At 36.7% G+C, this 9,775-nt stretch overlaps 1 pseudogene; it reads left to right on the top strand.

The window, feature by feature from the left end:
• The first annotated feature begins 1,134 nt into the window (after positions 1 to 1,134).
• Positions 1,135 to 4,116, top strand: LOC103342761 (cytochrome P450 71D11-like; annotated as a pseudogene).
• The last annotated feature ends 5,659 nt before the right edge of the window (positions 4,117 to 9,775 follow it).

Raw genomic sequence — 9,775 nt, 5'->3', positions numbered from 1 at the left:
TAGGAGGGAGAGAATGAATTTACTCCAAAACGGGATGGCGTCGAAGTAGCCGTGGGGCTGTCTGCGGTTCAGCAGGTGAGTAGTGTGGCTGTTCTTGTGCTCACCGCGAGATAGTGAGGTAGAGCAGCTCCGTGAGGATGGCGTGGCGAGTAACTCCGACAATCGGCGCTTGCGGCTGCAAGGCTATGGAGATCACAAGGTCATGTAGCGGCTATTTTGCAATTCTAGTTGCTGTCTGCGTGGCTAATCTGCAATTCCAGCAGTCCAAGGTGGCTGCAAAGCACTAGGAGATGGCTGCAAGGTGTTGGTAGTTACAATTATGTGCAGTTGCATTGAGGTTTCCACTACGAAACCATGAGATGGGCTCGCCTTGGTGGTGTTACTCTTCGTATGTCTCGTATCAACCATGGTTGTCTGAAACAAAGTGTGGAAAATAGATTTGGAGCACGCTTTGAGTATTATTTCACGCTCTCAATGAAAGCACAAATATGTGGGAGTGATTTTCATCCCACAAGAATATTCGCCTAAGATTCCTTCATATTTTTCACTTCTCTTTCTCCCTGCAAAACAAATCAGAGTAAAAGGACCACACTTGGGGGGTGTTGGCCAAAGGCCCTCCGATGCCTAAGTTAGGTTGGATGTTTATAGGAAAACCGGGTGGCACGAGTTATGTGTGGTGGCCGGAGCCTTGTGTGAGAGAGAGAGAGAGAAAGAGTATGGCTGCTAGGGTTTGTGAGGGATAATTTCTGCAGAGTTTTAGTAAGAATTTAGACATACCTCAACCTTGTGCGTAGCCAAGTATTTATAGGTTGCTCGGAGGCTAGGGTTTTAGAAGAATAATTCAGTAATGGAAAGAAATTATTCTTCCTGATTTGGTGAGGTTCGTGTAATTAGGGATTTGATTTAAATCAAATCCCTAATTAAGGCAGGAATCAAATACATCCCATTTTAATCAAATAACCTCCCAATTAATTTAGGTAACTCCCAATTAGGTCAAATAATCCTCAAATTGATTGGCCTAATTATTTGACCTAGGGTGAGATATTTTGCTTCCACAATTTCTTATACATAGATGTAAAACGCATGCAGTTTCACCAAAAGGCACTATAATCCAAAGTAACCTTCATTTTGCTCATGGAGATTCAATGCCCTTCCTTCCGAGCCTTGTTTTCCTTCGCTTTCTTTGTGATCATGGTACTAAAAATAAGGAGGGTCAGAGGCAAAACCAATTACTCTGATTCAAATCTACCCCTAGGGCCATGGAAGCTACCCTTTATTGGAAACCTACACCAGCTAATCGGCTCTTTACGACATCATGGACTAAGAGACTTGGCCAAGAAATATGGACCCCTTATGCACCTCAAGCTTGGAGAAGTTTCCACTGTAGTAGTTTCATCAGCAGAGTTTGCCAAAGAGGTGATGAAAACCCATGATCTTATCCTTGCATCAAGGCCCCCTATTCTTGCTGCAAAGATCTTGTCTTACGGCTCTACAAACATTGGCTTTGCACCATATGGTGAATACTGGAGATAACTACGAAAAATTTGCACGCTAGAGCTTTTAAGCACAAAACGTGTTCAATCTTTCCGACCTATTAGAGAATAAGAGGTAGTGAATCTCATTCAATGGACTGCCTCAAGAGCAGGATCACCTATCAATCTTACTCAGGAAATTTACTCATCGACATATAGCGTCACTTCGCGAGCAGCCTTTGGTAAAAAAAACCAGGGATCAAGAAAAGTTCATATACGTTGTGAAGGAAGCTGTAAAGACATCGTCTGGCTTCGCTCTTGCAGATGTTTTTCCTTCTGTCAGTTTGCTTCAGCTCTTAAGTGGAATGAGGCCTAAACTTGAAAAGCTGCATAAAGAAGCTGACAGGATAATGGAAAACATCATCAATGAACATCAAAGGGATATGGTAACTTCAAAAAGTGTCGAGGGTGAAGCAGAGGAAGACCTGGTAGATGCTCTGCTTAAATTTCACAAGCATGGCAGTGGGCTTGATTTTTCCCTAACTACTGACAACATCAAAGATGTTATCTTTGTAAGTACACACACTTTCTCTTGATATCATGTTTTAGTAACACTTGGTAAACCTGCATTTAACCTCACAATCTGGAGCCTGGCCCTTTCGAAAAAGGCTCTACTCATTTTCTATCATTTGATTTTCTAGCTTAGCTTTACACACATACACCACTATTTATAATTTGTAAAATAAACTTAAATATAATCATCAACAAGAGACGGCTAGAGAAGGCCTTTCCTGCGATGAGATTCCGTTAGCACATTTTATATACATAATCTTTGTGGCAGTCTAACCTGAAATATTTAAGTCCCTGTAACAAATTCTCTTGTCCAACTCCATGAAACAACACTCACTTTGATCACCCAAAACTTATATGCTAGAATGCTGCGCACCGTGCATCCACAATCTACAATCAGATGTTTTCTGCTGTTGACTTAACCCAGCCCTTAATTGTTTAAAATAGTTCTAACTATTAAAGATACTAAGTCCACATGTATTCCACCAAACAACGTGGGCGTACTCAACGCATAGATGTTTGTGCTCACCTCAGCCTATCTAACAATCATCTCAACCATCTTGGCTATACATCTTCGAAGGATCTTGTGTCTCATTATCCACTCCCTTTAGAGCCACATACCTTCGGCTGGTTTAGACTCTGGTACAACCTGTAATGTCCCCACATAATTGAGTATCGTTTGGTTTGGACTTAACTTGACCTCAGAAACTTAAAAGGCCTCAGACTATGGAAATACATATACCTCACCATGACACCATATCTTCGAATCACCTCAATCACCTCAAGTAATCTTGGCTACCATGGTGAATGGATCTCGGGTCTCAGCATATTGGTAATTATGCCCCCAATCAATTTATGCATTTTCTCAATAAGCACCTTTTATTGCCTTCAACATTCATCCTTAGAAGAGTAACCATAGCAAAAACAGGATAGCAGACACACCACAACTGGTGTAGTCTTTAATGATTCAAACAATGTTGGCAAGGACACCATCAAAATTATGGCTGGTCTTTTTCATCGATTTACCTCTACAAACACCATAAAATTGGGTTATGACCTAGTTAAGCAAGTTCAGCTGATCCCTTACATAAGTCCCTTCAGTCATTCAACACTTCTACAACTAGTTCTTTTAGTCGAAACCATATGACACACTATAGAGTTGAAAATTTTGGTTAAAAGTATTCCTGCAGGCTAATTGTATATTAAAACTCCAATGTACAGCATTTGCATGATGTGTGATTTACTGATGAGAGTATTTCACGTGTTTGTTATTCTCCATAATCTGTCCCTGATACTTAAGTACTCTTAACAGTCAACATTTATAACTTGTTTTTTGTCATTTGAGATTATTTATGTTGGGTTTAGGAATATGGTTCTTTTTCTCTTTACTTAGAATTCTTTGACAATTCATAGAGAAAAACTAGTTTTTTATCATTTAATAAATTAATCACTTTCAGGATATGCTTTCTGCTGGGAGTGAGACATCAGCTACAGCTGTAGATTGGGCAATAACAGAAATGATAAAAACTCCTAGAGTAATGAAAACGGCACAGAATGAAGTGAGAGAAGTGTTTAATAGAAAAGGACAGATAGATGAAACATGCATTGGATAGATGAAATATTTGAACTTGGTTATCAAGGAGGAGACACTGAGGTTACACCCCCCGGCTCCCTTGTTACTTCCAAGAGAAAGCGGAGAGAAATGCGAGATTGATGGATACAAAATACCTGTGAAATCCAAGGTAATTGTGAACGCATGGGCAATTGGTAGAGATCCCAATTACTGGAATGAGCCTGAAAGCTTTAATCCCAATAGGTTCCTCGATAGCTCGATTGACTACAAGGGAACAAACTTTGAATATATCCCATTTGGTGCTGGAAGGAGAATGTGCCCTGGCGTGTCATTTGGTCTGGCCAACGTTGAGCTCCCACTTGCATTGTTGTTATACCATTTTGATTGGAAACTCCCCAATGGGACATGACTGAGGCCTTTAGCGCTGCAGTCAAAAGAAAAGACAATCCGCATTTGATTCCCATTCCTTATCATCCTTCGCCTATTGAAAAATCCCTATAAGATGCTTAACTGTTTGTATTTATCTGAGGGTAATTGCCGTCGTTTGTTTATGTTATCCCATGTTGTAAGAACTACAAGGCCTAATGTCTGTATTTAATTAAGAACCATGCATATTAACGCATTTTCTATCATCATGAGCAAATTAGCAGAAACACAGATACCAAAACTGCATAATGAGATGAGAGGTTTCCCAAATCTCCATTTCGTAAATTTCCATGCCTAATCAGTGCTGGGTTTGGATAATTTAGGGTTCGTCTTGTTCTACTTTTCTGCTATTTTTGGTATATTAGGACTTCTCTCTCTTTTTTTTTCTTTTTGGTCTGGTTGATATCCTGATCTTAACCAAGAAAAAAAAACACAAAGAACAATATTATAGTCAATTACCAGAACAGAGGGCAAGCGGTATAGGACTTCTGAACCAGAATAATCACTCTGCAGCTTCACTCTAACCAAGGTCTAAAATATTGATGGTTTCGGAAATATTGGTAGTCCAAAAACATGGAAATTTCTATGGAAATATCAGGATATTATCTATATCGATAAAAATAGAATAAAAACTACAGAAGTTGTAAGAAAAACTTGGAAAATTTTCTTTAAACTTAGAAGGATGTTTAATTAGTCAATTATCTATTACTTTATGACAAAAAATTGGAAGAAAATGCATTGCATGATGGGTTTAACTAATTTAAGTTGATTATATAGTGAGTTGACAAACACTGCGAGTGTAGAAAATATGTAGTAATTAATGAAAGAATATTCAACACACTTTATAATAATCTTTATACATTGCATAGTAAGATACATAAGTAACTTATTACCACATAGAGTATCTTACTATTTCAATGAATCAGAACCCTTTCACCCCTCAATAATAATCTTTTTATGTATCGTATTTAGTGCCAGTTTGTGGCAAGAATGGAGAACTAACTAGTATGACTACTTATGCTTCCTGTGCGATTCTTTCATGCATGTTTCAATATCAACACATAAATTATGTCAAAACATTAAAGTTATCTAGACATGAAAGTCAGTGAAAATGTGATTTTCATGTACTCAGTATTCAAGAACTCTCTTTTGCACTTGTTCAAGTTGGAAATGAATACTAAGTTTAAAATTTCCCATAAAAACTACTTCAGACACTAACAACTCAAGATTCAAATTTACAAGTTTACACTGAAATACAAAACTACTTCAGAATCATCAATGACCAAAACTTATCAATAATATATATAATAATCGTTAAAAATACTTAAAGATAATCAAAACCTTGCATGCATTTAAAGGAAACGAAATTTTTCAGAGAGGTGGGGAAAAAACCGGATGAGGAAAACACAAAACAGGTAAGATTGTTCAGGTGGGAGAAAGACATGGCTGTATGATCAGAAGAATGCACAATGTTACAGCTTTGCAACTCCAGAAAGGAGAGAGAGAGAGAGAGAGAGAGAGAGAGAGAGAGAGAGAGAGTGGGATAAATTAATTAATCAATACATGTACAACTGGGGAATTGGAGCCTTCATCAATCAAAACCCACCAACTGCCCATTATTTTTTATTTGATCGTTTTTGTTTCTCCTCTCACACACAAGCTTTTTTTTTTTTTTTTTTTTTTCAGATTGATTAGTTGGTTAGTATTGTTGTTGAAAGGTTTTGAATATTCTCGATGCTTTTTATTGAACAATCGTATGATAATTATATACAAAGCAATCTCCTCACAATCTCCTCCTAGTAATTAGCTTTCTTGCTGTAAATCGAATTGTATTTATGTCTATATTATTTTCTACCTTAAGCAAACTTCCTATATTTGTATAAATAGGGACCTTGTGTAATTTGTTTAATACAAGGAAATATATTCTCTACAAGAATCATTGTTTACACAAGGTTATAGGGGGCCTCAATGCAAAGGTAACATCATGAGTTTTCATCATCCCTTTGTCATACTCAGCTGATGAGATCAAATAACTATGGTTGAAACTTCTCCAAGCCTCAGGTGCATAAGGGGTCCATATGTCTTGGTCAAGTCTCTTAGTTTATGATGGGGTAGAGAGCAAATGAGCTTATGTATGTTTCCTGGAAAGGGTAGCATACGCATGGGTGGTAGAATTGAAAGGAAGTCTTTGCTTTTGCCTCTGTTCCCTATTTTCAGTACCAAAAAGATAAAGAGTATTTACATCTATGCATATATAACATACGATGTAGCTATGTCTTTTTCTGATGCAAAGATTCTGCAAACTTGGTTGGTATCTATTTCCTTTTATAATAATTACTATTGTTATTCTTCACGTGCATCGTTTCAGTTCTGTTTTTTACTAATAAGTCCAAGCCCACTAGAAATGAAGGGCTCTGGCAAGTGTGTTATTAGTCCAACAGATAATACACAAAGAAAGAATATAATTCAACAATTGGCCAATCCGACGTATTATTTAATCGAGGATGTGTTGCCATGTGTTTCTCCTTGTGCTAAGATTCTCTCAACTCTCTATATAGCAAATCTAGGAAATAAATACAAATAAACAGGAAAATAAAGCCTTTAGGGATTACATCTCATTACACCCCCGTAAGTTGACGGGGCCGGGGGAGCACAGGCCGCTTGGACTGAAGTAAAGAAAACCGAGTAGGAGATAGACCCTTAGTGAAGAAATCAGCAATCTGATCAGCGGTAAAACAATAAGCAACAAGCAACTCATTGCCCGCCACCTTTTCACGAACAAAATGATAATCAACCTTGACATGGCAAGTGCGAGTGTGAAATACAGAATTAGATGAGAGAGAAAGAGAGAGAGAGAGAGAGCACTAATATTATCACACCAAAGCTTAGGACAAGGAACTGGAAGATCAAGATCAAGAAACAAAGAATGTAACCAAGACAGAGTGGCGGCAGTGTAGGCAAGTTGGCATTACTCGGACACCGCGTTGCTTCTTTGAGCTCCAAGAAATTAAATTAGTATCACTACTACAAAAAGTGAAAAAGACGACCAGAAAAACACGACGGTCTAAGTGAAAACCGTCGTTGTTTTTTAAAAGACGACGGTTTTATAAAACCGCCGTGAAATAACACATTAGACAACTAAAAAATGGAGTTTCAAATGGCTGTTCATAAAACACGACGTACTTAATTTAAAAACCGACGTCTTATTGAAATAGGATTTTCAAGAGGTAAAATCGAAGCCAACAAATAACGGCGGAAGTTATGAACCGACCGACGTAGAAAGTAAAGACGACGGTTTCAAAAAGCCGTCGTTTTTACCCGAAAATTAACACGACCAAGTTTTAGTATAAAGCGCCGTATAATTACAAATAAATCCACGGCGGTAAAATACAAAATACCGCCGTATTAAATTAATGTACAACTACGACAAAGGTAAATATAACGACGTCTTTCTCGTATTTCTACGACGACATCTTTAATTCTTACCAAGTTGGGTTTTCATATAACGACGTATTATATAATTTAACGTCGTATTTGTCCACTTTATACGTCATACATTATATTTAAACCGTCGTCTGAATAAGAATTGTTTTTAACAATTTATTTCTTGGATTTTGTTATCCTACGTCGGTAGATCTACTTAACGACAAGAATTGAAATAACCACGACGGTTTATATAGAAAACCGCCGACATAATCAGATTATTCTGAGATCACAAGGGTTAGGAAATCTTACAAGATGGAACTCTGTTGCTCATCATCATCTTACCAGAAGACAATATTTTAGAGGTTAATGATGTATGTGTATTTGTGTCTTTGAGATACACAAACGCACAAACACATTAACATCAAAAAATTGCATCTGAAATTTGACAGCAGCCTCAGATTTGCAATCAGAGAGACAATTTTTTGGAAGTGAACATTCACATCCAAACAATTGCCTCCTAAAACTTCACGACGGCAGCCACAGATTTGCAATCAGCGAGACAATTTATTGAAAATTGGTGATTTGCAATCAGATTTGCAATCAGCCTCCCAAGAGATGAGGTGAGACAGAGAAAGGGGCAGAAGAAGTTGAAACCCTAATCGAATACTAAAACTGAAAGAACCCGTGGAAAAAAACCCTATTTATAATTAAAAAACCAAATCCACGTCGGTTATATTACACATAACGACGTTTAACAAAAATAATCCTCGTCGGTAACAAATACATTACGTCGTTTTCTTCTTACTTAAGACGACAAGAAACAACGACGGTATAACAAAAACAGTCGTTGTTTTATATTTTTATTTGATTTAAATCAGTCACCTAGAAAAGAAACTTTATAAATTCTAGAACATTAATTTCCTCGGGAAAAAAAACTATATGTATAAGGCACTGTTTTTGAAAAATAAACTATAAGAAAAAGGAGAAAAAAATTATATTTATAATAAAAAAATAAAATCCACGTCGGTTATATTACACATAACGACGTGTAAAAACGAATCCACGTCGTAAAAAAATAATACGTCGTTTTAGTTTAGTGTTATCCACGTCGGTATATTACAATAAAACGACGTATATTATAAAAATAAACGTCGTAACTTTAAAACAACCGTCGTGTTAAATATTTCTACCATGACGCGAGATATTGAGTTATCGACTTTTATTTAGGAGTTTACTACGGCGGTACCTACAACACTACTGTCGTATTATGTACCACGTCATAAGTTCAAATTAACGTCGTAGTTTGTCTATTAATACGTCGTCATTATATGTAAACCGCCGTCTTATTACTATGAAACGGTTTGTATACATATACAACTTTTAAATCTACGACTTACACATGCTGTTTCCAAACCCGAGAAAAATTTCAATCTCGCAGAAAACTTTTCGTCTTTTTCCTTGTCGAGCACCTTTGTAGTATCTCATCGTCTTCCTCTTGTCTTGTCGCCTCGAACTTAAACACCAAAATCCGAGAGAAAGCTTTCATTGCATAAAAGGTAAGCTTTCATTTCTCACTATTTTTGTTGCTATTTTGCATGCTCATACTGTTTTTGTTTTGAAAATCTTTTTACCTTTTTCTGGCGAAAATCATTTTTACTCTTTCAAGTTTGATAAAATACACAGAAAGAGAGGGAAAGTTTCAACTTTGAACACAACTAATTCAACTAAATAAGACGACGGTAGCTTTGTATTTGCGTGGTTAAATATGTAGACCACGACGGTTCGTCAGATCGTCCTAAGCGTCGTCTTAAAATTGATCTAAGTTGTTTTTAAACAGACGGTCAAATTTTTATTTGCTTGTTTAGTTGCAGGTTTGATTTCTACGAACCATGGTTTCGTTTTCCTAATTTGATAAAATACAGAGAGAAAGAAAGTAGGGTTTGGTATCTTATATAGACGACGGTATCTTATTATTGACGCCGTGTGAATGTTCATACCACGACGTTGTTTTAAGATACCGTCGTCTATAAAAAGATGCCAAAGCTTTTTTTCTTTGTATTTTATCAAATTAGAAAAATAAAACCATGTTTGAAGAGAAATTAAACACGCAATCAAACATTCACAGAGAAAGAAAAATATTTTTGGTTTCTTATAAATACGACGGTAGCTTATTATTCACGTCGTGTGAATATCCATAACACGACGGTATATTAATATTTACGTCGTGTTAATATGAATATCACGACGTCGTGTAAATATCGCCGTAATAAGTTCTTATTACGTCTTATTTAATATTGTTTCGTCGTTG

Source organism: Prunus mume, linkage group LG3 (assembly GCF_029339155.1).
Source record: "Prunus mume cultivar Tortuosa linkage group LG3, ASM2933915v1, whole genome shotgun sequence".
In the NCBI taxonomy this organism is placed as follows: Eukaryota; Viridiplantae; Streptophyta; class Magnoliopsida; order Rosales; family Rosaceae; genus Prunus; species Prunus mume.
The sequence above is the reverse complement of the archived record's forward strand: the minus strand, read 5'-3'. Positions and strand labels throughout refer to the sequence as shown.